The sequence below is a fragment of the Chaetura pelagica genome, unplaced genomic scaffold, assembly GCF_000747805.2.
Source record: "Chaetura pelagica isolate M959 unplaced genomic scaffold, ChaPel_1.0 scaffold119, whole genome shotgun sequence".
NCBI classification, from domain to species: domain Eukaryota; kingdom Metazoa; phylum Chordata; class Aves; order Apodiformes; family Apodidae; genus Chaetura; species Chaetura pelagica.
The window spans coordinates 2,425,034-2,428,450 of record NW_009954406.1 but is presented as its reverse complement, the minus strand read 5'-3'; positions in this window follow the sequence as shown (position 1 = coordinate 2,428,450).

Sequence of the window (3,417 nt, the reverse complement as noted above, 5' to 3'; positions counted from 1 at the left end):
TTATTACTGATAAAGACAATGTCTGCTGGCAGCATTCATTTTTTACTAGGCCATCTGCGTCTAGTCAAGGATAACTTGACTTTCTGAAAAAGCCATTCATCAGAATCAACCCTGTACAACTTTCTCTTGATGAGTAAAGCAACACAAAGAAAGACCAAGATGGTTAATAAACTTCTTTGGGAGCAAAAGGTCAATGCTGGTGTAAACAAAGCAGTGTCATAGTACTATACAGAAGCATTGAAGTTCCCTGTGTGTTTATATGGCTGATGCCCCATTTCTTTTTTATCAGTGTTTGTTATCATTTATTTTGCTCTGCTTTAGCTGATCTATAAATCTTTATAACAGCGTTCTTTATTTTCTTAATTTTGTCATCTCTCTTATCGACTTTTATCACCTGTTTGTGTCCAGGATGCTTGCTACTCTCTGCCACTTGATGGCTGCCCACGATTAGTTTTGTTAACCCTTTAGTTCTCATCTACCACACACGGGTCTAACACTGAAGTCTTTCAGAATCTCCCTTTTTTCCTAAAGCTGAATAAACCACTGGAGACATTTTCAGTGTCTCCTTAGCAAATCACTAACTATTAAAGGCAGAGGTGGGGAGGTAACAGGTTGCTCTGCTTGCCCTCCCAGTCTTTGGCTTTCATGCTTTGTGACTGCACATGTGGAGAGCACAGCCACTAGAAGCTGGACCAAAGTCCCGGGGCTCCTTTCACACAAACCACTGAGTATTCAGCCAAACATTTTATTATGAGCTTGGGCTAAAGTAAAGACAGTCAGCTAACAGGACAATATTCCATACTCACAGTCACAGAATCATTCTGGTTGGGAAAAAACCCTCTAAGATCATCAAGTCCAACTATAACCTAACTCTACCAACCATAACCTAACTCTGCCAAGTCCATTTGGATTTGTCCAATGACAAACATGAAGCAGCTGGTACCTTGGTAATGTTACTTAGCTATGCAGCAAGACTTGCTTTAGAGCCACAACATTTAAAATCTCAGATAGATAGGTGACATTTCCCTAGAGAACAATTGAGCATTTCAGAGACAGCTAAAATCCTTCATTAAGAATAAGAAAGAAAAGAAATCAAAGTTATTTTTTCTTACTGAAGACAGCTCTATAGCTCCCTGCTTTTCTTTCAGCAAGTTGTTTTGTTTCATGCAATTATATTACAATTCTTTTACAGTCCAGATATCCAAAATAATCTAAAAATTTTGGATTGACCTAAACCACTTTTTAAGGGATGGCTTCAACAGAACATATTGCTCTTGCTAAGGGTTTGCATCTTGAAACGTTTTGCTTAATAGAGACTTATGCAATGTAATTTCCAATGGCAGCAGAGTATTTATTGGAACTGGTACCAGAGGGAACCAAAAAACACTAAAGGTCCTGAATTTCCGAATTAATTATGAATTTTGATACTAGCCAGTTAAAACATTAATCTCCCCTGTTAATAAATGTAATTTAATATAATACACATCTAATAGCCTGAGCCTCTCTTGAATTTGCAATCTTATACTCTTACTCAGAAATGAGAAAAAAGCCCCATGTTCCTGAAGTTAAGAGGAGTAAGATTTCTACCTGACTAAAGATTACTGGAGTAAGTTCAAGACACACTGATTATTCCAAATTTAGTATCCTTGTTATTCCACGTGAGTATACAGGTAGAGGATATTCTGTCACATTGATAGCAAGGCTACAGGAAGGTCTATGTACTGAGATTTTATTCCATGTATCCCGCAGTTCAGCTGGATTCCAGTCCCTCTGACACATGACTCTGCATTCAGCACTGTAAGATTTAGGTGCTATTTAGGTAGAATAACATTTCAGGTGACAGAGAAGCCTAGGACATGGTTTTCAGTTGTGGGGTCCTTTTCGGGTTTTTTTGATTGTTTGGTTTTTTATCTTTTGTTTGGTTTGTGTCAAATGGGTTTTTTTGGTTGTCTTTTTTTTTAACTTCCCCTCACTGCGTGGAATGACTATTTAGTACTAGAAGACAGGGGTGAGCTAATCTTGAGACCTAGTTGAAATACTGGCCCAAAATGTGAACTCAATTTAGGAGCAATGTAGCGAGGAGTCATGAAATTAATAACATTGGTTTTAGTTGAGAGAAATTTTGTCATTGTGTGTTGTTTAACTTGGCCATTTGCTGGACATAGTTTAGTACATTCCTGGCTCTTTTTGCAGAGATCCATCTTTAAAGGCAGGGTTGGTTTACATGTTAAATGTTTTTATTCAGACATATACTAAATTAAGAAAAAAATTGCAAGTAACCCACCTAATTTTTTCGATTGTACTTTTAAATGAAAGATTATTGTGATAGAATTTTAAAAATTCTTCCCTTTTATATCAGTGCATGTAGAATTCTGACCTTTTCTGAAAACATTAGTGACTGGTGAAACAATTTTGCCTTCTAAAGGGAACTCTGCCTTTCTGTACGCTGTGCAGATTCCTTGAGCTCACTGGCATGAAAATTAATCAGCCACAGGCAAGGGCAAAATCAAATGACTGTGCCCCCTGAGAGTAAGATTTTAAAGCATTTACAAAATTATGCTTCTAAGCAGCATGGAAAAGCAATGGGTAGTGTAGGGCATGTTCTGTCTGATTCATCAAGTGAATCACCCTAATCCAACCTGGTTGTCAGAAGAATTTGGGCTGCGTTCCTTGGGCAAGAGGCCCTTCAGCTGTGGTTTGACAAAGAACATAGAGTGTGATACTGAGGAAGAATCTGCCACAGTGAATACAAATTGAAACATTCCAGCTTCAGCAGGTGTACTTGGCCCAGCCCCAAACACCCTCCCAACCAACCATCACTGCTGATGCTGTGCTGAGCAAAGCCCAGATGAGGAGCATCCCTTGGGACTTGGCCACCTCTGCCCACTGTTTCCCCTGGCAGTTGTTACCTTTGACTAAACAGTGACTGAAATGACCCCTCCTGTGTGCTGTAGCCTGTAGTAGGGCATGAATTAAGAGCTTCAGGAGTTCTGCAAAAGGTGTCTTTGAGGGCAACATTTTGGCTTGCATGAGCAAGCCATCGAAATCAGAGACTGAGGCCTCCTTGTGTGAGATGGGCTGCAGAAGTGTTGTGCCTGTGATATGGCTGGGACTCTTGAGTTTTTCTGCTCAAAATGAAAAGATGGCATAATTTAGACTAGAGGTTTTCCACCCTATGCCAGTGCTAAATCCAGCCAATATTATACTGCAGGTAAAAGTAGCTGCCTGACTAAACTGTGCCTTGTGAAATTTTTCAACCATACTCATTTCTACTCATTTCTACCATTCAACTCATTTCTACACTTAAAGTCTGCAGCAGTAACTGCAGTCAGTAACAAGTCATGGATAAAGACTGTTTTAAAGATACTGAATGTAATTATGCACTGCCAAAATTATATATACCTTTATTTCCTGCTG